Source organism: Pleurodeles waltl, chromosome 11, assembly GCF_031143425.1.
Source record: "Pleurodeles waltl isolate 20211129_DDA chromosome 11, aPleWal1.hap1.20221129, whole genome shotgun sequence".
Taxonomy (NCBI): Eukaryota; Metazoa; Chordata; class Amphibia; order Caudata; family Salamandridae; genus Pleurodeles; species Pleurodeles waltl.
Genome location: NC_090450.1, coordinates 474,671,303 through 474,698,884, shown reverse-complemented (window position 1 = coordinate 474,698,884; position 27,582 = coordinate 474,671,303).

Below are 27,582 nucleotides of genomic sequence, written 5' to 3'. Positions count from 1 at the left end.
ACCTAGGCTTCATCCTGGACTCCTCCCTCTCGATGACCAGACAAGTCAACGCCGTCTCGTCTTCATGCTTCAACACCCTGCGCATGCTTCGAAAGATCTTCCGGTGGATCCCCACTGAGACCAGGAAGACGGTCACCCAGGCCCTCGTCACCAGTCGGCTGGACTACGGGAACGCCCTCTACGCCGGCACCGCCGCCAAACTCCAGAAGAAACTCGGATCCAGAACGCCTCAGCACGACTCATCCTGGACATCCCCCGACACAGCCACATCTCCGGACACCTGAGAAACCTGCACTGGCTCCCCGTCAACAAAAGAATCCCGTTACGACTCCTCACCCATGCACACAAGGCCCTCCACGACCTGGGCCCCAAGTTCCTCAACAGCCGCCTGACCTTCCACAAGCCCACCCGCCAGCTCCACTCTGCCAGCCTCGCTCTCGCCACCGTCCCCTGCATCCGCAGAGCCACCGCCGGAGGAAGATCCTTCTCCTACCTGGCAGCCAAGACATGGAACTCCCTCCCCATCCACCTCCGGACAACGCAAGACCATCTCGCCTTCAGGAAGCAACTCAAGACCTGGCTGTTCGAGCAGTAGCGTTCCCCCCCCCCCCCAGCGCCTTGAGACCCTCCGGGTGAGCAGTGCGCTATACAAATGCCTTTGATTGATTGATTGATACATTTTGACCAAAAGATACGCATATGTATGACATGTGCAAAAATTCTCTGTGCATGTACCACTCCATTGCTGGAGACTGGCCATATATGCCCAGTCCAGTCAATGGCAGAAACATGCAACTTGTATTCACCTATATTTTTTTTTCAAGGGTGAAGTTGCTGCAGTGAAAGGGGGGGGCGAGTTGGACGTAACGGCCCATGTTGGAGATTAAAAGGAAAATATGGAAATTTTCTTTGATTCCACCATCTGGAAGCAGGCGGTCTCTCCCACCACAGTTGGCTAAGTTGGACAGCACATCGTAATGTGCATGGTGGTACGCTTGTCCATACCACCCTGTGACAGGTGCTTTCCCCAGCCAGCGTCACTGCAGTCAGTGGATGGCTGACGGAACTCCGGCGGTTTCTACTTCAGCAACCGCCAGTCTCTAAATAGGGCGGTCAGACTGCCAACACAGGGGCAGTCGGACTGCCACCATGGTGGTCCCCGACCTCCAAACTCACAATCAAGACCTTTGTGTTTTGTGCCACCTGAGTGTGTAGATGAGATCTACACATCAGTGACAGAATCTGAATATTTTACACAAAGCGAGAAACAGTTGGCTCCACTCCTAAATTAATCTGAGGATACATGGATTGGCCATTGTTAGACCTCTCATCCTTGGCGTGGTCTCCCTTAACTTTTTGCCTCTGTTCCCCAGGTTGTTGATGTGTGCTGGACTCTGATTTTGCTGTTTTTGCCACTCTGGGCACTTTACCACTGCTAACCAGTGCTAAAGTGTTGTGCTCCTTTACAAAATGTGTATGTAATTGGCTTATCCATGAGTGGCATATTTGATTTACTAGTAAGTCCCTAGTAGGGTGCACTAGAGGAGCCAAGGGCCTGTAAATCGAATGCTACTAGTGGGCCTGCAGCACTGGTTGTGTCACTCACATAAGTAGCTCTGTAATCATGTCTTAGACCTGCCACTGCAATGTCTGTGTGTGCAGTTTTGACTGTAAATTCGACTTGGCAAGTGTACCCACTTGCCAGGCCTAAACCTTCCCTTTTCCTACACGTAAGACACCCCTAAGGTAGGCCCTAGGTAGCCCCAAGGGTAGGGTGCACTGTATGGTTAAGGTAGGACATACAGGACTTCATTACAACTCTGGCAGACGGTGTTAAAGCTGTGGTAATACCGTCAAAAGGCCCGCAGTAAAAATAATGGGATCACAACCACAGCGGAAACCGCCAACATAGTCAGCCACTTTAACACTCCGACCGCCACGGCGGTAGCAACAAACACCGCGGCGGTCACCGCCAACAAACAGGCGGAAGATAATTTATTTATTTTATTTTATTTAATGCGTTTTTATATAGCGCGGACTTTACCCGAAGGTGTCAGAGCGCTTCACAATAGGCAAAGTAAAGATAGAAGAGGAGAAGAATTACAAGTGAGCCTGTTACAAAAACAAGCGTTACATTACATGAGGCAATCGTGATAATTGTGCACGTATCAAGAGCAAAAAATAAACGAGGTAGCAAACGATACGTTATGAGAGGAAAAAGTGACGTGTGCAGGTTACAAGAGCAAATAAAGTACGAATAGAGGTAAAAAAAGTTGCAATCAATGGTAGACACTCAAAACACTAAAACAATAGTTACGTTACATGAGGCAGTGGTGGCCGTTGTGCATGTATCAAAAGCAAACAAGATATAAGAGGTAGCAAATGATACGTTGAAAAGGAAAGGTGCCGTGTGCATGTTACAAACGAGTACAAAATACAGCTAGAGGTATAATACTGCACTAAATGGCAGACACTCAAAACACAAAAACACCCTGGGAAGGCACTTCTATAGGCATGGAGAACAGAATTTCCTATAATGGAAGGACTTCCTTCAGAAAACAGAAGGCTTGAATTAACTTTGGAAGTGTCTTTGAAGTAGGAGAGCTTTGAGGTCAGTTTTGAAGGCCTGGGAAGAGGTGGTGGTCCGAAGCTGAGGCGGAAGTGAGTTCCAGATTCTCACCGCGTTGCCTGAAAAGGATTGGGCCATTGATCTTTCCTTCTTGAAAATGAGAGGTTCAAGCAATAACTTTTCTGCATTACGTGATGGTCTGGAGCCCCCAGAGAGTTTCAGCTTATTCACCAGGTAGCGAGGGGAGGAGGAGTGCAAGGCTTTGTGGGTGATACATGCAGTTTTGTAGATAGATCTTGCCTCTATGGGAAGCCAACGGAGGGTGGATAACATGGGTGTGATGTGGTCGCTTCTTTTGGCCCCATATATGAAACGAGCTGCTGAATGGAGAATAGACTTCAGGGGGGAAAGGTGGGATTTGGGAAGGCCAGTAAGAAGAGAGTTGCAGTAGTCCAATCTAGACAGAACCAGCGATTGGACCAGGGTTTTAAGGTCGTGCTCCGGGAAGAATGTACCACCCACCCTATCACAACCCACCAATCCGCCAGCTTTTCCGGGGCGGTACCAACACCTTCAAAAGCTCAGCGGGAACAGGACTTTGAAGGGAAACCACTCACCTCTCGACACTCAACGAAGAACCAGGACGCCATGGAGCACGAAATGCTGGTCCTGCCGATGCTGGTGTATCTGCTAATACACTAGGAACGCCAAAGACGGCAGCGGCGAAGACCACGGTGAGTACTGCACCTAGCACACAGTGGAGGGGGGAGGAAAAAGAGAGTGACACACACACATGCAACACGCAACACCCCCACCCTCATCCACAACACCATACACACAAACACATGCCGCAACAGTACATTTACACCCCGCAACCCCCTGGAAGAACGCAAGGACAAAAGGAATAGAGTCAAATCATTGATATATTAGAAATATGCAGATAAAGGTAATGATTTGAAAAAAACTGTATATACAAATATTTACAATATGTACAGAAGGCCGTACACTGTCCTTTGCAAATGTTTGTGACCCAGTGGGCAAAAAAATCCTGGGCGAAGCCCACACTTGACTCCTGCCTCAAAACGGAGAGAACACTGCAGGGGCATCAGGTGGAAAACACACAGGCACCTCAGGGAGAAGGGGAGGGGGGGCATCTCAGCCGGAAGATGGTACTACGCCACTGCTCCTGGAGGGGGCAATATGCCCACAGCGATGTCCTGGGGAGTGCAAAGCCACAGTTTCTCAAGTGGGTGGTTTGCCCACTTCTTGATCCTGGGGAGTGCAAAGCCACAGTCTCTCAAGTGGGTGGTTTGCCCACTGCTTGGTCCTGGGGAGTGCAAAGCCACAGTCTCTCAAATCTCTCAAGTGGGTGGGTTGCCCATTGCTTGGTCCTGGGGAGTGCAAAGCCACAGTCTCTCAAGTCTCTCAAGTGGGTGGGTTGCCCACTGCTTGGTCCTGTGGAGTGCAAAGCCACAGCCTCTCAAGTCTCTCAAGTGGGTGGGTTGCCAACTGCTTGGTCCTGGGGAGTGCAAAGCCACAGTCTCTCAAGTGGGTGGCTTCTTCCACTTATTCTGGAGGGAGTCTTGTGCCCAGTCTGCTTCATCCTGCCAAGGAAAGTGTTAGTGGATGCATTTTTCCACTGGTTCTGGAGGGGGCCTTGTGCCCAGTGATGCTGCACCTGGTGTGTGGTAGTTTCCATTCCCTCACCTAGGTGTGTGAGGCATAAGATATGCAGGGACCAGGTAGCCTGATCCTCAATGGAGGCAAAGGCAGACTCCATCCTGGGGCGACTAAGGCTACAAACTCATGGTAGTACTGGTGCTGGTGGGGGTGCTTCAAGTGGTGGGTGGAGCATCAAGGCCGCCTCCTGCAGCCCCGGACGGCTGCCCACTGGGGATGCTGCTGCTGACAGTTGGAGTTGATACGGCTGGACATGTGGCAGTGCAGATAGCGGTGCAGGTGGCGGTGCTTGCGGCGGGAATGCTGCCGCTGCTGGCCATGTTGCAAGCGCTGGTAGTGTTGGAGGGAGACACCAGGCCGTCGCCTGCAGCCTCGGACGGCTGCCCACTGGGGATGATGCTGCTGACAGTTGTTGTGGCAGTGGCGGTGCAGGTGGCAGTGCAGGTGGCGGGGCAGATGTCGGTGCAAGTGGCGGAGCCTGCGGCGGTGCTCTCTGTGGTACAGGTTGAGGGGCTGTCGGTACTGATGGTGGGCACCATTCCCTCATCTGGAGCCTACGAGTCCTGAAGTGCCTTGCCTAGGGTTTTCTTCCCCTTCCCCACCTTGGCAGATGCTGCTCGGACCTTGGCACTGTCCTCTTGAGTTTTGGATGAGGCCTTGCTGGGTGGGTCGTGCTTCTTGGCCGTGATGCATGCTGACCCCTTCTTCACCTTGGCAGGTGGTGGAATGGGTTGGTCCTTTGCAGGTGTCAGTGGCACACTGGCTGCCCTGACGGGTGCCCCCTTTGATCCTCTGGGACTTGCAGGTACCACAGCGGACGCCGACTTGGTGGCTGAGGTGCTGGCCTGGGATCTTGACACCCTGGCCCGAGGGAAAGGACGGGTGGGGGGAGGCGTAGGGAAGAGGTCAATGTTTGCCAGGAAATTCTTTTTAGACACACTGGGATGGGAAGATGGAGAGGGTTTGGGAGTGGAGGAAGAGGGAGTGCTTGTGGGAGGTGTATGTCTGCTGAGTTTGGGTGAAGGTGCTTGGGCTGGATGCTTTTGTGACGTGGATGGCTGTTGGGTGGGTGGGTGCTTGAGTTTGTGTACTTTGGGAGGAGATGTCACAGACACACTGGGAGAGGACACAGGATATGTGTGCATGGTTGTGGGGGTGGTGACTGCCAGTGAGGGGCGTGTAGTGATGGGCGTGCTGGTGATGGAGGTAGTGGATGAAGACGTAGTGCATGCAGGTGTGAGTGGATACGCTACTGGGAGGGAGGTGGACGAGGAGGAGGGGGACACAGTGGAGGCAGTGGATGTTGCTCTATTTGCATAGGTATGGTGCTTGTGTGAGTGCCTGTGAAATGAAGTGTGGTGCTTATGTTTGCCTGAGCCACTTTTGTGTATTGATTTGGGTGCAAGCTGTTCTGAAGGTGTGCTTGGGATAGGGTGAGGTAGAGGGGATTGGGTCTGGGTGGAGGAAGTTGGAGGGGGGAGGCTGGACACAGGGACAATGGCTGCCATCAGTGTTGAGGCCAGAGCCTGAAATGCTCTCTGTTGGGCTGCCACGCCAGAGTGAATGCCCTCCAGGTATGCATTTGTTTGTTGCAAAAGCCCTGCTAGACCCTGGATGGCATTCAGTATGGTGCCCAACAGAGAGGGATCTCAGGAGGTAAATAGCCTCCTCACTGAGGGCAGCAGGGCTGACTGGGGCAGGGCCTGCGGTGCCTGGGGCAAAGAAGATGCCTACCCTCCTGGGTAAGCGGGCACAGGAAACATGCTGAGGGGCTGCTGGGAGGGCGGTGCTGGTAGGGGGGTGGCGGCTGTACTTGTTGTTGGGGTGGGCACAGAGGTGTCCTCCACAGCCAGGGAGCTTCCTTCAGAGGCAAGTCGCTGTCAGTGGTCTCCCATCCTGCCCCCATCGTGGAGCTCCCCTCGCCCTCCATTCACTGGTGCCTTCACCCTCGGTGGATTCGCCATCCAGGCCCATGTGCGATGCAGCTCCCTCCATTGGCGGTGCCTCTGCTCCTCCGCGAGATTAGGCTAATGCACACAAGGACAGGGTGGCAAAACAAAAAGGGGGGGGGGATAGAGGATACACTTGGTCAATGCTAGCAACAACACTACTGTTGGCGGACACACAGTGAGCTGCCCTATACACTAGGCCATGCCCAACCAGTCACTAAGGTAGTCACCAGCCCATAGGTTTCAATGCCTAACGCCAGCATCTGCACACCTGACACCCACAGGACCCTGCCCAGTAGTAGACGTCCACTTGTACCATTGGGGTAGGAGTGCTTCGGACCCTGCACACATGGGACCTACCCTGCCATGATCGCCCTGGCCTAGGGGCACCCACAGCCCACATCCCCCACCCAGCTAGCTCCTAAAGAGCGCAAAGTCAGCTCTCTGAATCTGTACTCACCCCCCTGGGGCTGCTGTGATGCCCTCAAGTGCCCATCCAACTCCGGATAGGCCATCGCCAGGTTGCGGAACATCAGGGGGGGTCATGGTGCGACGGGCACCCCTTCCACGTTGGGAGGCCAGTCCCAGCTGGGCCTCCACCGTTTTCCCGTTCCAGTGGCACAGGTCCTCCCCTCTCTTGCGGCAGTGGGTGCTCTATCTGTGATAGACCCCCAGGGTCCGCACCTCCTTGGCGATGGCAAGCCAAATACCCTTTTTCTGGTGGGTGCTGACCTGGAAGAAATAGACAGCAGAAAATGAAATTATTTACCCATCCGGACCGGCATACTCATTGCCCACCAGTTCCCACCCATGCCCTGACGCACATACACTGACCACCTCTCATGCAGCACTCAGTTCCGGAAGCTTCAGCACCCCCCAACATGTGGCTTGCATCCACACCACTCCAAACATGCATTGCCCACACATCATGCTGACAGTGTACTCACCTGTTTGTCTGGAGGACCGTATAGTAATGTGTACTGGGGTAGGACCCCATCCACCAGTTTCTCCAACTCCTCCACAGTGAAGGCAGGGGCCCTTTCCCCAGACACTCTAGCCATTGTCGCTTCCAGACACAGGTCACAGCAGCACTTGCTGTGTAGGTCCTCTCCTGTTGAGGGTCAGGTAGCAAGTGAGTGAATAGTTAGAAAATTATGATGAAGTCCGTGGCGGTGAGTACCGTCCCCGCCAGCGTACTTCACCATTGGCTCCTGGAACCCACAGGGCCCAATGATAACCAATGCGAAGTTGCACTTACTTCATTTCCACTTCTCACAGGTGGGGCAGCTGCCATTTCAGGGGGGCACATGGCATGGCACCTAACTGTGTCACAGCAGACATTGGTACATCAACTGACTCTCGACTTCACATACTGCTTATGTGAAGTAAATTCAGCAATAGTAGTGCAATCTATGTGAAAATATGACCTTCTGCTCACCATTCTCCTCCATAGGCTACAACCGCTGAGGTAGATGATGAGATGGCGGCATCCTCTGGTGTACAGACCCCTGGTGGACCTGTCGACAATGGAGGACAGACACATTATCATCACATACAGACTTGATCGTGCCACAATCCAAGAACTGTGCGCCCAATTGGAGCCAGATATGATGCCAGCTATCTGCCAGCCCATAGGAATCCCCCCTCTTGTGCAGGTCCTGTCAGTGCTCCATTTCCTGGCAAGTGGTTTCTTTCAAACTACGGTGGCCACAGCATCAGGGATGTCTCAGCCAATGTTCTCCAACATGTTGTCCAGAGTGTTGTCACCCTGCTGAAACACATGCACAGCAACATCGTGTTCCCCCAGGTGGATGAATTGGCCACAGTGAAAGCTGACTTTTATGCCCTGGGACATATCCCCAACATCATTGGTGTCATTGATGGTACACTTATGGCATTTGTCCCCCCCCCCCCCGGAGAAATGAACAGGTTTTCAGAAATAGAAAAGGCTATCACTCGATGAATGTGCAGATGGTGTGTTTGGCGGACCAGTACATCTCCTATGTGAATGGCAAGTATCCTGGGTCTGTGCGTGACGCCTATATCTTGAGGAATAGCAGCATCCCATATGTGATGGGCCGACTCCAGAGGCACTGGGTGTGGCTAATAGGTGAGCCCAAGGTCCCCACACAGTATAAGTATGTGTCTGGGAATGGGGTTGTCCCTAAGGGTTAGTGTGTATCTAATAGTTGTCCCTCGATATTTACAGGTGACTCTGGTTACCCCAACCTCTCATGGCTACTGACCCCCGTGGGGAATGCCAGGACAAGGGCAGAGGAATGTTACAACGAGGCACATGGGCGTACAAGGAGGATTATTGAGAGAACCTTTGGCCTCCTGAAGGCCAGGTTCAGGTGCCTCCATCTGACAGGTGGATCCCTCTACTACTCACCCAAGAAGGTGTGCTTGATCATCGTGGCATGCTGTATGTTGCACAACCTGGCCTTGAGATGTCAGGTGCCTTTTCTGCTGGAGGGTGAGCCTGGAGATGGTCTTGTGGCAGCGCTGGAGCCTGTGGACAGTGACGAAGAGGAGGCAGAAGAAGAAGATGTTGACAACAGGACAAATAATATACAACAGTACTTCCAGTGACACAGAGGTAATGGACTGTAACTCAACTTAACATTTCAGTAATCTTTTGGACATTGTACATTGCAGTCTCTTACCCTCTGTCTATGGACACTGGCTGTTCCCTTTGGGTTCTCGATTTTCAGATCTGTGTGCCCCATTCTGGCTCCTGCTATATGTACTGCTGTCCACCAAAGATCATCCTGTAATATATTTCACTGAACATATATGTTGCAATGCTTTGATAATGTTGTACTAATACATTTGAGATTCATTACACTGACTCCAGTATGGTGTTTGTTTCAAGGGTGTTTATTTTTGTGCCAATAAGTATGAGGGTATCTGCAAGGGGCTGTGAAGGGGGAAGGGGAGCAATGGCAGTTCAAGGTGGGCAGGGTAACAGAGTGGGACAGAAGGATGACAATCAGGAGAGCCCTATTCCCTGGCAGGGGTCTTGGCAATGTTCTCTGTCTTCTGCCTGGATCGCAGGGACCATTTGGGGCGTAGTTCTCCTTCTGCAGGAGGTGGGGTGCTGGTGGCCTGTTGGTCCTGTGGTGGGGCCTCCTGTCCACTAGTGCCGGCGGAGGTGGAAGGCTGTTCCTCGGTTTGGTTAGTGTCAGGCGCCCTTTGTTGTGCCACTGCCTCCCTCGTGGTCTTGCCCATGTCAGCCAGCACCCCTGCAATGGTGACCAGGATGGTGTATATTGGTGTTAGGTCCTCCCTGATCCCCAGGTACTGTCCCTCCTGCAGTACCTGGCCCATGGTCTCCTGGGAATGGTGGTATGCTCCCATGATGTTTGGGAGTGCCTCGTAGAGAGTCGGTTCCCTCGGCTTGTCCTCCCCCTGTCGCACAGCAGTCCTCCCAGCTTCCTTGTTGTCCTGTGCCTCTGTCCCCTGAACCGTGAGCCCACTGCCACTGACCCCAGGTCCCTGATCGTCCTGTGTTTGTGGGGTTGCCTGAGGTCCCTGTAGTGATGGACACACCGCTGATTGACGTATCCTGGGGACAGTGGAATGGGCCCGCTGGGTGGGTGCTGGGCTGGTGTTTCCTGAGGGGGAAGGCTCTGTGGTGGTTTGGGACCTTGGCAGGGTAACCGCCTGTCTAGAGGTCCCTGATGGGCCAGGTTGGTCATCGTGATCCAGGCGTGCAAAGCTGCTGTCATCACTGTGGGCCTCTTCTGGGGGGGGGGGCCTGGATGTAGCTGGCACCTCCTCTCCAGTGATGTTGGGTAGGGGTCCTTTTGGGATGCAAGTGCATTGTTAATGTATCTTCGTGTGCCATCTTGTCCATGGGTGTGTTTCACCCTATGATTGTGATTTCCCTGTCGGCTTGGCCTTGTGTGACTGGTGATTTTGTGGGCTGGGTGAGTCTCTCTATTGGGCATGCTGGGGTGATGGGTGTCCATGCAGGTCTGTGATGGGTGTCCATGCTTTGGGGGTGCATGCAGGGCTTGGTATTGGGATGGGTGGGTTGTGCTAGTGGGGTATATGTGAGTTGGTGGAGTGATAGGGGTGAGAGTAGGGGTAGGAGTTTGTGATGGCATGCAGGTAGGGTGGGGGGATAAAGTAGTTAAGATTTGCCTTACCAGAATCCAGTCCTCCTGCTACTCCTGCGAGGCCCTCAGGACGCATGATCGCCAAGACTTGCTCCTCCCATGTTGTTGGTTGTGGGGGAGGAGGTGGGGCTCCACCGCCAGTACTCTGCCCAGCAATCTGGTGTCTTGATATCACGGAATGCACCTTTCCCCATAGGTTGTTCCACCTCTTCCTGATGTCATCCCTGGTTCTTGGGTGCTGTCCCACGGCGTTGACCCTGTCCATGATTCTCCGCCATAGCTCCATCATTCTTGCAATGCAAGTCTGCTGCACCTCTGAAGCAAATAGCTGTGGCTATACCCAGATGATTTCCTCCACCATGACCCTTAGCTCCTCCTCAGAAAACCTGGGTTGTCTTTGGGGTGCCATGGATGTGGTGTGAGTGATATGTGTGAGGATGTGTGGGGTGATGTGTGGGGTGATGTGTTGGGTATGCTGTGTGTGCATAAATGTTGAATGGATGATTGTGTTCTGTGCCTCTGATTGAGTGGGTGCTCCTGGCTTGTCACTCTTTTTTTTTCGTTGTGAGGGATTGTGGGTAATGTGGGTGTGTGCTTTATATTGGATTGGGTGTGTGGGTGTGGTGTGTGTATGTGTGTCAGGTGTGTGTATTTTGAATTGTCCAATGTGGTGTCCTTTTGTAAGTGTGTGTGTATTTTGAGCGCAGCAGTGTGTACCGCCGATGGTTTACCGCAGTTGAAAGAGCGGCGCATTGATTCGTGGGTCGTGATTCTATGGGCGTATTCCTGTTGGCATAACGGTGTGGGTTTTGCTATCACCAGTTTATAAATGACCTTTGGTCTGGCGGACTTGTGTGGGTGTCTGTATTGTGGCGGTATTCTATGTGTGGGTCATGATACCCATGGCGGATTACCGCCGCAGTCACGGTATGTTGGCGCCGTCAGCACGGCGGTAGGTGGCATTTACCACCAGGTTTGTAATGAAGGCCATAGTAATGTGTTTTATATATGTCCTGACAGTGAAATATTGATAAATTTGTTTTTCACTGTTGCAAGGACCGTCCCTCTCATAGGTTAACATGGGGGCTACCTTTAAATCTGATTAAAGTGTAGATTCCCTTTGGGAGCGGATGAACATGTGGAGTTTGGTGTCTCTGAGCTCTCACAATTTAAAAATTCATCTTTTAGTAAAGTTGATTTTAAGATTGTGTGTTTGAAACTGCCACTTTTAGAAAGTGAGCGTTTTCTTGCTTATACCATTTCTGTGACTCTTCCTGTTTGTGGATTTCCTGTCTGGATCAGTGTGACAGTTGGGCTTGTTGCACCTCACACTAGACAGTGACACAAAGGGAGCTAGGGTGTAGGCTTCACTCCTGATGAGCCATCTGTGCTAGGAGGGGGGGAGGAATGGTCGTACACCTGAAAGGGCTGTGTCTGTCGTCACACAATGCAGTCTTCAACCCCCTGGTGAGTGTCTGGGGCCTGGCCTGGGCAAGGCAGGATTTCACATGCAAGAGAGACTTTGCTTTGAAGTAGGCCTATTTCAAAGGAGAAATTGGGTATAAGAAGGGCACCCCAAACCACAGACTTTAGAACACTTCTGGAAACCAAGAAGAACCTCTGCCTGGAGAAGAGCTGAAGAGCTGAGGAAGAAGAGCTGCCCTGCCTGTGACTGTGCTTTGTGGAGCTATTCTGTAGTTGCTGCTTTTGCCAGAGTAAGAGGGCAAAGACTGGACTTTGTGTGCCTTTCATCTTGTGAAGATCTCCAAGGGCTTGATTTAGAGCTTACCTCCTGTTATTTGAAGTCTCAGGGACAGCAAAGACTTCTCTCTGCCAGCACCTGGAGTCTCTGGAGAGACTCCTACTCTGCCTTGTGGTGCCCAACCAGTTCCTGGGACCCTTAAAGGAGAAGCTGGCAGCCTAAGAGGAGGAAATCCACGCACAGAGCGCCATACGGGGAAAAGATCGCCACGACTCCAATCTGCAGCTGGGAAATCGACGTGCCGCCGGCTTCGCATCTGAAAATTAACGCTCGCCTGTAACGTGACCATAGAATCGACGCACGGAGCTGGAGAAACGACACGCAGCATCACTGACGGAGGCTGGGGAGATCGCAACACGCGCCGCGTGGTTTTCAAATCATCGTGCGACTGGATTTCTGACGCAAGTACCGCTGGCTGTGTGTTAGCAACGCAAAGCCTCCCCGGACCAGTGAGTGCTGACCGGATCAACGCATCGCTCTCCTGCGGAGAGAAGAAACAATGCGCCTGACCTGACAAAAGGAGAAACGATGCAAGGTCTCGCTCGTGAGTGAAATTGACGCATCACAAGCCCTTTTTGACGCACCCAAGTTACATTTTCACGTTAACAGTGTTAGTGTGTGTTTAAAACTACATGAAGACTCTTTTTGCTTTTTAATTGATAACTTGACTTGTGTATTGTGGATTTTTATCGTTTTGGTCTTGTTTCGTTTAGATAAATATTTCCTATTTTTGTAAACCTGTGTTGTGTCATTTTGTAGTGTTTTCCTTAAGTTACTGTGTGTGTTGGTACAAATACTTTACACCTAGCACTCTGAAGTTAAGCCTACTGCTCTACCAAGCTACCAAGGGGGTAAGCAGGGGTTAGCTGAGGGTGATTCTCTTTTACCCTGACTAGAGTGAGGGTCCTTGCTTGAACAGGGGGTAACCTGACTGTCAATCAAAGAGCCCATTTCTAACAGCCATCTAAGCAGATCGAGGAGGAGTCTAAGGTTTCCCACTGACGGTGGAACTGTTACTCAACTTTCCTAGAAGGGGGTGCAAAGACAAACAACACCATAGAGTCATGGCACAATTAATTTGGCACACCAGTTGGAAGATCTCACCCAAACCTTAATCACTTGGTATACATTTTCAAGAAAGAACACAGTTTCCAGGAAATACCGATGGCACAATCATTATCAGGTAGTCTAAACCCTTGTGTTTCAAAAAAAGTAAAGAAATGACTGAAAAACTATTCATTAAAATTCATCAATTCTCTTTGATGGGAGCTTCAGACTACCTGGAAAATATTGTGTATATGTTACACTTCTAACATATACTAACAACCTGTAGAATTACTGGCCTGTTTTATCAACACTTACTAATTCAATTGGCATTTTTGATTTTTGTTTTAACAAATTAAAAGAATAATTAATATTTCTACCTATGGTTGTGTTCTTCTTTCAACTCTTGGTGATGTTTCAGTCCACCTGTTAAGAAAAGTCTTAAGTAATCCAATAATCCCAAGAGTGAAACCAACATCCATGAGAAAGCCCCACTCCAGAAAACAATTTTTCCAAAAAAATAATCTCCAGTGATTGGCAATCCACAGAAAAGTAAAAAATAAAGCCAATCCCAAAAACAAATTCCAGAAAATACATAAAGGGTTGTTTTTAAGTCAGAAAGGACATCCAATTTCCTAAATGAAATTCCCAAAAAAGGTCCAGTAGAAATCCATCCATGAATAATATGTTTCTCCAGCAATGACGAGGTCTTTATCTCATTTACAAAAGTTTTTTTTTAAAGTGACGCAATCCACAAAAAAGTAGAAAATAAAAGTGATCCCAAAAACAAATTACTGAAAACGCAAAAAAGGTTTAAAAAAAATGTCAGAAAGAACATCCAATTCCCAAAATGAATATTCATGAGGTAGGTCATTTGCGACTCCATTGGGAATCGCAAACAGTGTAAAGTACACTGTTGTACATCGCTAAGACTCGCAGTTTGCAAGTCGCAAAACCGTATCTTTGTCCATGTGGCCCAATATTCCTACAAGATTACACATTTTAGTGTGGTCACAGACAGCACCCATACATGATGAAAACTACTGTCACATTCCTACTATAATAAGGAAATCAATGAATGTCCTTGAAGGTTTGTCAGTATCCTTACTGGACAAGGATCAAGGCTTCTGAGTAGTTTCATTTTACTTTCACAGTTTCTTTGCTGTATTTGCTTAAGAAGAGTCTACGGTTGTCAAAACTATTGCCTTATGTTGCATATGTTTCTACATTTCCACTCAAAAACTGTTTTTCAAGGACGTTGAACTATATTTCATTAAATATTCCTAGACGCAAACGTTTCTTTTTCAATGGGCGTACCATTGATTTGTGTGCACCCTTCTGAAATACCGAGAGGTGAGTGTAATCAAACAATGATCCTATCTCATGCTTTCCTCTAACAGCAGTATCTCTAAGTGACTCCTCAAGAGAAAACTATTGTTTTTTTTAAGTTTTGTAATGTTTTGCTAGCTAGTACCTCCTACGGTACATGGGTTTACAAAGAGCAAGCTGTCTACTGATATCTGTGAAAAGAGAAAAGATTGTGTATACAAGGCCTCGGATGAACACTACTTCCTGTGCTCTACATTGTATCAGAGGGGAGATGGGGGATAGTAAAATTTGATGAAAAATAACAGGTTTATAAAAAAATTGTATTCAGAGTAATTGGCTCACTTCCATCAAAACATTCCTTCTCTCCTAATAGGTCTGTATAGTTTAAAGGTTGGGTGTGAAAGGCTTTAGTGAGTTTGCTAGCCATGAACAAAGGTGTCTTTTAAGAGAAATCATGGTGCCCCTTTGCTACTACGTTTACCAGAGGAGAGATGAGGGATAATAAAGTTTGATGTAAAATGAGAGGTTTATAATAGAGTTGTATACAGAGTGCTTGCTTCACTTCTATCAGAACATTCCCTTCATTAATAGGTCTGCACAGGTTATAAGCTGGGTGTGAAAGGGTTTAGTTAGTAAGTCACCCCTGCACAAAGATTTCTCTTCTACGGAACATGATATATGAATGGGTTTACCAGCAAGGTCTCTAATAATACATCTGAAGAGAATATAGAGTTAATGTACAAGGTTTTAGATAAGCACTAGGCCCTCTCGTACCAGATTTAAACACGGTATGCTTTGATTGTGGTAGTGGTTCATGAAAGATTAACTCCTTCTTATACAAGTCCATACAGAGGGAATGGTTCAGTTTTACATCAGTACCCAATCTCTCCTGATACCCCTGTACAAGTTAAATAGTGGGTGTGAAGAGGTTTAGTAATAAAGCCATGGGGGAGATTTATAGACATTTTTTTGCTGGGCTAGCGCCCCATGTGGCGCCAACCAGCAATTTCTTTTTTTCCTAATTGACTTTCTAGTGCAACACTTGTTTTTCACTGGAAAATACTGTAAAAGTAATGCAAAGCACTGCTTTGTGTTACTTAGCACCAAGGTGGCATTAGAAGCGGTAGTGCATGGGCATTCCCATGCAACTACCCATGCCTTTTGATGCAAAACTCCATCTACAAACAATAGCAAATAGGGTTTTGCACCAAATATTACAGTTTTTTAAAAGCAGGCTTTAAATGAGAAATGTTTTTGTTTCTCATTTCTTCTCTGAATTTGCATGCGTGCTGCACTGTTCAGCACATATAAAGTATGGAAGAAATGTTAAAACATGTCTAGGTGTTGTATTTTGTACTGAGAAAGTACCCTTCCAGTACAAAACCTATGCTAGACTCATGTTAGACTCATGCACACACCCTTGCACTATGGCGCAAAGGTGTGTGCATAGTGCACAGCAGCTAAAATCAGGGACCGGTGTTAGGAAGAGAGCCATATCTCTGTAGATATGTCACTCTCCTGCTCCCTCCCTGTCACACATAGCATCAATTTTCACTGCTGCACTGCGCCGAGTGACTAGTTGGTAAATCTGGGTCTCCTTAGAATAAAGAGGGTGTTTGGTTCAGGTCACAAACAGCTATCTGTGTATTGACACTTCTGAAGGGAATAAAGGATGCATGTATAAAGATCTATGCAAACACTAGGCCTTCTATTATCACACCTTAATAAGCCACAAATTCTGTATGGTTCAGTTTCAGGAGAGAGGGGCTCCTTTTCCTACACAGGTTGCACGACTCCATTGTGTGCCCTTTGTGCAGTGCTTTTTACTCGCTGGGCTAATGTCACCTTTCCCTTGTGGCGCCCGGCTGGCCAGAGTACTTCAAGTTATGTCTCCTTTGTGGTACCTTCCAGTCTCAAGCACTACATGATTTCCTTCCCAAAAAGCCTGAACCATCAACCCTCCTGTTCTTTTGCTATGCAAGTTTAGTCTATTTTGCACCTACATATATCAAGTGTCTATGTAGGATAGCTACATTTCCACTGTGAACCATTGAATTGTACCATCAAGCATTTGGAGTTTTGTTGTACTTGTTTATTGTTGCCAATTACTGGATGCACCTGCCATTTGCTAAGCCTCTCATTTTTAGCATGTAACACCAGTTTCATTGTAATATTCCACACTTCCACGTGGGTTACGTGCATTCTGATACACTCTTTGCTTCCAGTACAAATACTCCATCTGAACCTGCCTCGGGGCTTGGCCTCATTTCCAGTCCTGCACAAGCATTGTTACTGCACTCACCTCCTGAGTTGACCTGAACTGCTTTCTTGATGATTCTGTGATCCTGGCATGTGCAACACTTCCAGTTTCTTCCTTCAGGAGCTACAATGCTGCCTCCTCTTGAGCTTCTTGCACCAAGTCTCTTGTCGTCTTTAGATCCTTGTTCAAGTACTAGACTTGGCTAAGTGATTTCCCCTTAAGTTAGTGTGCACTACTCCATAGTTTAGTGAATGCGTATAATTCCAAGGCAGATTCCTATAATGGGGTGAGCATGTTTTGGACATTGAACATTCTTTGTGTATTAAACCCATTGAAGCCTAGCTCTATGGACATTTTCATTGCAGCGCTCTGAACTCTGTGGTACCTGACCTGAAAGTTTATCACTGTGTTTCTTGAGAAGTTGCATCTAGTATTTTTGGGACAAATATCTTGAGCTTGAAGTTGTATTTGAGCCTGAACCTGAACCCTGTATGTTCCGAAGTGCCAGAAAATCTCCAGTTTATTCTTGAAAAGGGTTTGTGCTCTCTCTCATGCAATACTTAAGATTATGCCTGCAAGTGTACAGAGAGTGTAAATAATTGATGGATCATTATGAGTTCGTAACCTATGAGTAACACTGCCTCTTGTTATTTTTAGTCAGTGTTTTCCAAACTTTTTCAACCTTCGACACCCTTGACCAATTGGCTGTTGGCAGTGGCTCCCCATTATGTTACTTTTTTTGGCGGGTGGGGGGATGCAAACCCGGCCTCGGGATTGCTTCCATTTTTCTCTCTGAAAATAATTGTGAAGAAGCTGATGAAGGTATTATAATCATATGGCCTTCCTCTTGCCTGCAGCCCCACAGTGTCAGCAGTGTGCACATTCACAGATGCAGGTGCTAGGCCTGTCCCTCCAGCTTTTGCTGGAGACTATGTGGCAGTGGTGCTCCTATAGCATCTCAGTGACAAGGTATTTACCTTTGGGCTCCTCTCAGTACGTCCGCAGGGTTCACAGAGTGCACACAGTGCGCACATGGAGCAATGATCATCCTGGGTTTCCTCCCGCTGCTCCACTGAGGCTTACTCAGTATGGCACCAGTGGAACGGTGGTCATCCTGGGCATGCTCTCGTTTCTCCACTAAAGCTCACTCAGTATGCCAGCAGCCCTCATTTTACGTTCAGGTGTGGAGGGATTCACCTTGTGCCTGCTGCCCTGTCTCCCCTCAAACACCAACAGTGGGTCCAGGGAAAGAGGTGAACACATTGGAATTGCTGCCTTGTGTACATTTTATCCCCCTCACAGTGCCGGTTGCACTCACTCAATTCTGCAGCAGGAAGGGGCTTACCTTGGGCCCAGTGTCTGTCTCCCATCACTCAGTGTGGCAGCTCCAATGCTGGAGGTGAAGGTGCTCACCTTCGGCCTCCTGCCCCTCTTTCCTCCTGCGTCTCTTTGGCAGCACCATTACTTGGAATGAAGGTGTGCAGTTTGGACCCACTTCCCCTCTTTCCGCTAGCCCTCTCAGTGTGCCAGCATTGTGCCTTATGGTGGAAGGTCCCTGGTAGGATTTCCTGCCCCCCTCAGTCTGCCAGTTCTGTGCCTTGGAGTGGAAGTTCATACTTAGGGCCTCCATCCCACTCTACACCTAGCCCCTCAGTGTGCCGGCTCTGTGCCTCAAGGTGGAGGTGCGCATCCTGCGCCTGCTGTCCTTCTTTCCACCGACCCCTCAGTGCACCCATCCCAGAGTGGAGGTTCTCACCTTGGGTTTCCTGCTACCAATGGCCCCATGCTGGATGGAGCACGTCTCCTGGTAGAAGTGCAGGATTTTGGAGACGCAGCATGAGAGACCAGAAAAAGAGTACCCAGGCCCCACTAACCCGCTGCCTCCTCCTCTCCCTCACAGGAGATTTTAATCGCCCCATGCAAACATTGACAATCTGTGTTTAGCAGCTGAACCTGGAAAATGGAAACTGAGGGAGTTTGGTGGTACCAGAAATACAGAATCACAAATGAAGTGTGAAAACTGCACGAAGGTGAGTATTATCTGCACCTGTCAGAAGCTGAGTCCTGTTGTAACAATCTTTGTGTAACCAGTGTGACACATTTTAGAATCCCTTTATGGAGAAATTAGTGCTTTTATTTTTTGGCTCCCTATAGTGATGACTGGTTGCGTAAAATACATTCTGAAAACTGAAAAGCTGAAATAAGCATTTTGCTTTATAACATACGGCAGAAAAGAAATATGTTTTCTGAAAGTTCCAAACTAAGACTTTTTACCTGGAAAATGAAGACGCAGGTGAATTCAGGTATTTGTTTACATACACCCCTGCTTGCTTGACTTGTTTCAAGGAAAGGCAGACCAAAACAGAGATGCAGGAATATGTGAGAGAGCTTTAAATGGCAATATTTAAGTCAATGATTACCAAACTGTGTTTGCAGCACACCTGGCTAGTTTTGATGGCGCACAGGGGTGCCATGGCACACAGATTTGGAACTGCTGCTTTTAGTGTATGTCACCTGCATTGAGGATACAAAATCAAGGTATGTCACCTGCATTGAGGATACAAAATCAAGGGGGCCCGATCCTACTAGGCAGTGTGCAAAACAGCAAAGCAGTTCCTACAGTGATGCAAGTTCATCTTTTCTTATTTTATCCCATCCCCCTTTCTGGAACCAGGCAGTTGTTACTTGTTTCACTAAGCTTTCTCAGCTTGGATTAGAGGGAGCATTGTTTAGTTCAGTACAGTAGGACCACCGTCTCTAATGATTCCTCTGATCATAAAAGACAGTCTCTGTAGAAGCAGAAACAGAACAAAGAGACCCCGTACTACTCTATTCCAGCATGCTTCACATTCTGCATGGTAAAGGTTGATCGAACAGTGATTCTATCTCATACCACCCTATCTCAGTACTCTGTATAATTGACAGCTCAATAGAGAGCTAATATTTTGTGTGGAAGACCTTTGAGAGCTAGTACCTCCTTTGGTACATTGCTTTATAAAGAGCAAACTGTCTACTGATATCTGGGAACAGGGAAAACGGTGTGTGTAAAAGCCATAAGACAAACACTAGCCCCTGTGCTACTACATTTTACCAGAGTGAAGATGATGGATAATAAAGTTTGATGTAAGATGCACGGTTTGTAATGGAGTTGTTTACAGAGTGATTGGCTCACTTCTATCAGAACATTCCCTCTCTACTAGGAGGTCTGTAGATGTCGTAGGTTGTGTTTAATGAGTAAGTCACCCCTGCACAAAGGTGTCTCTTGTACTAGAACATGATGTATGAATTGGTTCACGGACAGCAAGATCTCTACTGATATTTCTGAAGAGAGTAAAGAGTTAGTGTACAGGTTTTACACAAACACAAGGCCTTCCCATAGCAAATTTAAACAGGGTACACTTTGGTTGTGGTAATGTTTCATGAAAGAGTAACTGCTTCTTATAAAAGTTCATATAGACTGAATGGTTCAGTGTTACAACAGCACACCATTTCTCCAGACAGTCCTGTACAAGTTAAACAATACCAGTGAAAGACTTTACTTACAAAATGGCCTCTTTACTGAGACCTCTCTGTGTGGTAAATGTTCGGTGTAAAAACCTTTTGTTAGTAAGCCATTCCTCAAAAAAAGGTTTTTTTGTCAGTTATTGTCAATACATATATGTAGCTTCACAATGGTAACTCTGTGAGGTGTCTAAGATCATGGAATTGTCTCCTCAATCCAAATCTGGTATTGGGGGACAATCCTATGCACCCTGGGGGCTCCACCATGGACCGCCAGTACTGCCAAACCAGCTCTCTGAGGTTTCCACTGCAGCCCCAGCTGCTGCCACCTCACAGACAGTGCATTTCCTTTAGGAGAGGGGTGTTACACCCTCTCCCATTGGAAATAGGTGTTACAGGCATGGGAATGGTAGCCTTCCAGAGCCTCTGGAAATGCCTTGAAGGGCACAAAAGGTGCCCTCCTTGCATAATCCAGTCCACACTGGTTCAGGAACCCCCAGTCCCTGCTCTGGCACAAAACTGGACAAAGGAAAGGAAAGTGACCACCCTCCTGTCAATCACCACCCCAGGGGTGGTGCCCAGAGCTCCTCCAGCATTAGTCATCTTGGATTCCAAGGTGTGGGGACCCTCTGGAGACCTCTGAGTGGCCAGTGCCAGCAGGTGATGTCAGAGACCCCTCCTGATAGGTGCATTCCTGGGAAGGTATCTAATCCCCTTCTCAGAGCTATTTAGGGTCTCTCCTCTGGGTGTTTCCTCAGATTCGGTTTGCAAGATTCATCCAGGACTCCTCTGCATTCTCTGCTTCAGTTTCTGACCATCGGATCAACCACAGACTGCTCCAGAAACCACTGTAACTGCAATAAAGTGTCCAGGATGACTCCTGTGACCTGCAACTTCAGCTCCAGCCAGCATTTGCAACAGTTTTCAAGGTGTGCATGCTCTAAGGACTGCCTGTCTTCACCCTGCACTAGAAAACCTCAAAGGAATCTCCTGTGGCGTGACAGAGTCACTTCCGTTCTTCTGCAGGCACACTTCTGAGAAGACAACCGGTTCTCTGGGATTCCTCTACTGACGACGAGCGTGCTTCCTGCAACACAGGTGGTGGACCAAAGTGCCCCAGACTGTCCAAAGGTCAAGCTGTCCAAATTTGGTGGAGGTAAGAGCTTGCCTCCATGTGCTGCAACAGTACCCCTGTGCACTGTGTTTTCTGTACCTCCTTGGGCTTCTGTGCACTTCTTCCAAGAATCCTTCATGCACAGTGTAGTCCAGGTCCTCAACACTCCTGCAACGCACAGCTCCCTGAGTTGTTCTCCTGCGGCGTGGGACCATCATGTGTAATGCTGCGATGACCGCACTTTGCATCTTCTTTGTCCCCGTGTTCTGGGACTCCCGTGGGTGCTGACTGATCCTCTGAGCACTCTCTGAAGTGCTGAGAGCAACCTCTGTCTCCTCAGTCCCAGTTGAGATCCCCATGTCCCCCCTGGGTCCAGGCAGCTCCTTTTTGATGCAAATCGCATACTTGCTTGAACCAAGGCTTGTTAGCAGAATCCTGTGACACAAATAGCCTGCATCCAACAAGTCGACATGGGACATATCCTGCACCAAGCAGGAATCCACAGCCATCTTCTTTGGTGCTCTTCTGCACTTTTCTTCTGACCAGAGAATCCACTTTTGCAACTTCTTCTAGGTTGGCAGGGGTTCCTGTCCTTCATGGACTCTTCTTCGACTTCTGGACTTGGTCTCCTCTCTCCATAGGTCTTCAGGTCTAGGAATCCTTCATTTGTTGCTTGCAGTCTTGCTTGGTTTTAGCGAAATCCTTTGTCACGACTTGTAGTGTGTCCTGAGGAAACTTGCTGTACTCTACTCCTGCTTTCCTGGGCTCTGGGGTGGGGTACTTTACTTACCTTTGGTGTTTTCCTACACTCCCAGCGCCCCTCTACACACTACACTTGCCTAGGGGGAAATTCAACATTCGGATTCCACTATTTTAGTATATGGTTTGTGTTGCCCCAAGGCCCATTGCAACCTATTGTATTTTCTACTGTTTGCACTATTCTATGACTGTTTACTTACCTTATTTTAGTTACTAGTGTATATATTGTGTATAATATTTACCTCCAGAAGGAGTATTGCCTCTAAGATATTTTTGGCCTTGTGCCACTAAAATAAAGTACCTTTATTTTTGGTAACACTGAGTATTGTCGTTTTTTGTGTATAAGTACTGTGTAACTATAGTGGTATTGCAGGAGCTTTGCATGTCTCTTAATTCAGCCTCAGCTGCTCTGCTACAGCTACCTCTAGACAGCCTAAGCTGCTAGAACACTGCCTACATTTCACTAATAAGGGATAACTGGACCTGGTATAAGGTGTAAATACCTTAGGTACCCACTACAAACCAGGCCAGCCTCCTACAATGTTCAATAGCAAGAACGTTTAATTTCTACTTAGAATGTTAAACCTTCTGTTATTAGTACTGGCATAATAAACAGATATATTGAAATTTGCTTCTAAATATGTTATTTTATTTTAATATGTATCAGGAACTTCATACTTAAATTAGACCATATTTTTATGTCCTACAAATAAAGCTGTATGTTGAAAGTAGCTGAATACACCAATCACCTTTAATCAAAAGTCAAATGACCTCTGCTAAGCACAAATCAAAGAGATTACACGTACTTCATCTCCAACCCACCAAGGGCAATCTCAGGTGTCTGGGATGATGCAACACAAATGAGTATCTGACCCCTCAAGCGTTGTAGCCAATCACATTTTTGTTTTTTTATAAATTTGTAGAGGGAAAGTCAACTATTGCTTGACCCTAAAATAATCACAGTCTTGCATTCTACACAGAAGAAATGTGTCTGTTTCACAGTACATGTACTCTACATGTATCATAATCCCCTTTATTGATTTTGTAACCTATTTTACCTTAATAATTAACATTGACTACCTGTTATTTGCTTGTATTGCTTTCTGGTTGTGTTAAGTCAGCCAGGCTGGAGCTGAACTGGTAGCAGGGCATTCTCAGGATGCAGCCAAACAAGAACTCAAGCAGGGTGACGGGGGCCGAGGCAATCATGCACGTCCACCACTGTAGGTGCCTGTGGACGCCACGCTCTCTCCATGTAGGTCCACAGCAGGAACAGCTTCCAAATTGACTTTGGGGGCAGGGCTGCACAGAGCTCCAATCTGGTGCATGCACCCGCTCCCAGCTGTCTATAGCAGTGTCCTCTCCTGAGTCCTGAATGAAATGCAGCGGTAAAATGAGTGTGTGATGTAAGGTCCTGGCCCTTTCTCTATTGACCTACTGCCGATGTTTGAGGTCACAGTGAAGCTAGTAATTTGCTGTTAGGAGTGACGGCGGCATTGCAGGAACTGTTGAGAGGGGCTAAAAGGGAGCACATTGCTAAAAGTGCCCAATTGTGTTAGACATATGCTCTTTTTTGTTTTTCCAGAAAAACCTTTTCTTTAAGATGAACACCAAGTTGCGTTCTTGCGAGACATATGAAGTCGCTTAAAGCTAGATTGTGTGTGAGAGGAGGAATTTACAGTTCATGAAATGTTTTCAGCAGCAAATTGTAGAATAAATATTTTCAAATGAGCATTGAATTGAAACTCATGTTCAAGCTGCCACTCGTTTACAATCTCAGCATTATTCAATTCACGTTTCATCAGCCAGCTACTGTTGAGACAAATTCCTACTTCAGACAATACCATGACACAGCAGCACATGAAGACGTCTAATTGTCTGCATTATGTGCCATAGGTTGCAGCACTGCAAAGCTATAAAGCAAAAAAGGCAAGCAAAGTCAAAGCCCATGTCTTAGGCCTCATGCACACAAAAGCTTGCAACCTTGCGATCCATGTTTGCATACATACACCCGTTCAGTGTGAACAATTAACTCACAGCTCAACTTACAGAGACCCCAAGAGAGCAGCATACATGGAAACAAAGCATTCCACCAGGCAATGGTGGAATTTATTACTAACTCTGGGCTACAAAAGTGACGCAGCATTGGTACATTCCTACAATCCAGTTGAATAAAACATTTTACCCACCACCAGTGAGCACCCAGATATGATGATAGTGCACTGTGGTGAAAATGACCTAGGCACAATCACAGGGGTTGTGCTTGATATCCAAATGAAGGAGACCTTTGCACAACGGATGTCTCTGTTACCTCACACTGCCTTTGTATATTCTAATGTGTGTCAAAGCCAAAAATGACAATGGTCAAAGGAGTTTTGTCCTAAGATTAGGAAAGCCTGGAAGCATGTCAATAAAATAGTTTCTGTCTTTCTTCGTGACCAGGGCATGGGCTCTTTATATTAATATGCAAGGTGTCTATAGGCGAGATGGAGTGCATTTCACCGTAGACAGGAACAGGACCTTCCTTAATAACATCAAGGATGGCGTCCAGTTCTAAATGTAACTGGACACTACACACTATAAACACAAAGACTCTTGTCAAAGCCACCCTGCTTCAACATTATGTGGATGTTTTTCATGGTGTGAATATCTTTTTTGGGGGGGATACTGACACACGCAAGAGTTGCGAGAGACAAGAGCACCCAAATGCCTGCCTTCACTCATATAATTGTCCAGCTTTCATAAGAGTCTTGCGAGCTCCAACACGTAATCAATATTTCATGCATAATATGTGTAAGCCTGTGCAAATACACACGCCTCTGCACTGAAACCTCTCGCTTGCTAAAGATTTTCTCTACCCCCTACTTTTTTTTCGATCCCACAAAAGTCTGTCTAATGACACCTCTCCACAGGAAGACAGGCATACGCAGTTGTGTGAAGGGAAAAACTGTCCTCTCCACTGACAACTACCTCCAGGACAACATGGTTGTGCAGTATGGTACGGGCAAGAAGTAGGCCCTCTGCTGAGTACTCTCCCTATAGCAACAGGGATATGCAGTAGTGTCTGGGAATGGAGTGACCTGTCCGCTAAGACAACTCCCTAGGGTTTTTTAAAATGAACACCAAGTTGTGTCCTTGAGAAATATATGAAGTTGCTCAAAATTAGATGCAAGCAGCTTGTGTGTGAGGGGAAGAATTTGCAGGTCATTAAATGTTTTCAGCAGCAAAGTGTAGAAAAAGATATTGCCAAAAGAACATTGAATTGAAACTCATATTCAAGCTTCCACTCTTTTAAAAAGTCATCATTATTCACTTCACATTTCAGCCGCGAGCGAGCGCTGGGACACGTTCATATTTCCAAGAATGCCCCAACAGCAGCATATGAAGACGTTGTCTAATTTTCTGCATTAGACGCTAGAGGTTGCTGCAGTGCAAACCTATAAAGCAAAAAAAGTTAAGCAAATGCAAAGCCCATCCCTTTGGCCTCATGCACACAAAAGCCCGTGACATAGTGATCCATGGTCATATATACACCCTTTCGGTATGAACAATGCACACACAGCTCAAATTACAGAGACACTCAAGAGAGCAGCAGACATGGAAGCAAATCATCCCGCCAGGGAGCAGCGGACATTATTAGAAACTTGAGTATCACAGAATTGTTACATTCCTCCAATTCCGCAGGTGACAAGAAATTTCGCCCACCTCCAGTGAGCACCCAGACATGATGGTAGTGCACTGTGGTAGAAATGACCTAGGCACAATCACAGGGGTTGCGCTTGAAATCTAAATGAAGGAGACCTTTTCACAACGGATCTCTCTCTTTCCTCACACTGCCTTTGCATATTCTAATGTGTGTCAAAGGCAAAAATGGCAATGGTCAAAAGAGTTTTATCCTATGATTGAGAAAGCCTGGAAGCATATCAATGAAACAGTTTCTGTCTTTCTAGGTGACCTTGGAATAGGCTCTATATATCATTACAAAATCCGATATTATAGGGTTCTCTAGGCGAGATGGAGTGCACTTCACCCCAAATGGGAGCAGGATCTTCCTTAATAACGCCAAGGACACAATCCAGCTCTATCTGTAACTGGACATTATACACTATAAATACAAAGACTCTAGTCAAAGCGACCCTACTTCAACATTATGTGATTATTTCATGGTGTGAATATCTTTTTTTTTGAGATACTGACACCCGCAAGAGTTTTGTCAGAGCGAGATTACCCAAATGCCTGCCCACACTTGTATATTTGTCCAGCTCTCACAAGAATCTTGTAAGTCCAAACATGTAACCTATTTTTCGTGCATAATATCTCTGTATCATAGGGTGTGTGTATTACCCTGTGCAAATAAACAAGGTTCTGCACTGACACCTCTCTCTTGACAAAGATTTTCTCTAACCCCCCCTTTTTTTTATCCCACAAAAATCTTGCTAGATTGGAAACCTTTTTGGGATGAGAATGTAAACTTTCCTTTACATACACTTCATAGTCCTCATTAGTAGAGTGTGGGGAGAAAGTGGCTTCACCAATGAGACCTTAGTATAGTATAAAAACAGTGCATGGCCTCTCCCCAGGCCAACAACTGTGTACAGTTCAGTATGGGGAGGAACTGGCCTATCCACTGTGACCTTGCATCAAGGTAACCAGTGTGTAGAGTAGGGTGTAAAGAGACACTGCCTCTCCACTCACACCTTTCCCCAGGCTAAGCAGTATACATATTAGGGTGTTGAAAGTACTCACCTAACATGTAAGAGCTTTCTACTTCATTATTAGAGGTATTGCCCTTTCCACAAAACCTTCTCTGCAGGTCAACAGCCATGAATATTGGGTTGTGGGAATGAACTTGTCTGTCTAATGGCACCTCTCCCCAGGACGACAGACATACACAGTAGTGTGTAGGGAAATGCTGTCCTCTCCACTGACACCTATCTACAGGAAAACCTGGTTGGTTAGTACTGTATAGGCAAGGAGTGGCCTCTCTGCTGTCACCTCTCCTCATAGCAACAGGGATATGCAGCAGTGTCTGGGAAGGGAGTGGCCCGTCTGCTAACACAACTCCCCAGGGTGAGAGGTGTGTGTAGTAGCTTTGCTAAAAGCTACCTCTCTGCTCATACCTCTTTTTATGCTGACAGGTATATATTACAGGCTGTGGGGAGGAACTGCCCTTTTTGCTGACACATCTCTCATGGATCTTAAGTCTGCATAGTAGAATGTGGGATGACACAGACCCCTGCCCTGTGACCCATCTCTTGGATGATGGGTGTGCAAGTTAGGGATCGAGAAGGATCCTAGGGCTCTGGGCACAGCTCTGCCCAGGATGACAGATGTAGAAGTAAGTTTTGGGGATGACATTACCTCTATGCTGAGAAGTCTGACTTGCATAACAACAGTAGAGAATAGCGTATGGAAACACACTACCCTGTCAGCTCAGACATCTCCCCAAAGTAACACATGTACAAAGAAGGCAGAGGGTAGAGACTGCTTT